The sequence below is a fragment of the Uloborus diversus genome, unplaced genomic scaffold (assembly GCF_026930045.1).
Source record: "Uloborus diversus isolate 005 unplaced genomic scaffold, Udiv.v.3.1 scaffold_58, whole genome shotgun sequence".
NCBI lineage: Eukaryota > Metazoa > Arthropoda > Arachnida > Araneae > Uloboridae > Uloborus > Uloborus diversus.
Genome location: NW_026558769.1, coordinates 332915 through 333911, shown reverse-complemented (window position 1 = coordinate 333911; position 997 = coordinate 332915).

The window sequence follows — 997 nt, the reverse complement described above, 5'->3', positions numbered from 1 at the left end:
TGGGATTTGAACCCAGGGCGACACTCACGGAAGCCCAACGCTCTCGCCAATATACTATCGGATCTCTGTTGATCGGTGTCTTAATTATAATAAAAACAAAAAATGCACCTTAGTAATTATTGATCTAAAATCTTTGAAATCTAAAGGTCGAATGATTAAACTGACTCAGAATTTTCTTCCCTACATAAATAATCAATAATTGCAAAGGAATGAAATTGAAAAAAAAAAAGAAATTTCAAATTAGAAAAGAAATATATACATTGAAGATATTCGCTCCGGCTGGGACTCGAACCCAGGCCACTCGCTTGGAAGACCAGCGGTCTAGCCATTAGGCTATCGGAGTTCTGTCGAGCGGAGTCTTACTGCCTGACTGATACTGCCTGACTGACTGACATACTGACTGACTGACTCACTGACTGACCGAGACTGACTGACTAACTGCCTGACTGACTGAGACTGGACTGACTGACTGACTGACTGACTGACTGACTAACTGACTGACTGAGACTGACTGACTGACTGCTTGACTCTCTGACTGGCTATTTCACTGACTGACTGAATGGCTAAATGACTGACTGACACTGACTGACTGACTGCTTGACTACCTGACTGACTGCTTGACTGACTAACTGACTGGACAGGACTGACCGACTGACTGACTGACAGACTGACTGAATAAGGATGACTGACAGACTGACTGAATAAGGCTGACTGACTGACTGACTGAGAGACTGACTGAATAAGGCTGACCGACTGACTGACTGCCTGACTGACTGACTGACTGAATGACTGACTGACTGACTGACCGAGACTGACTGACTGACTGACTGAGACTGGACTGGACTGACTGACTGACTGACTGACTGACTGAGACTGACTGACTGCTTTAGTGACTAACTGACTGCACAGGACTGACCGACTGACTGACTGACTGACTGCCTGACTGACTGACTGACTGAATGACTGACTGACTGAGACTAAATGACTGACTGCTTGA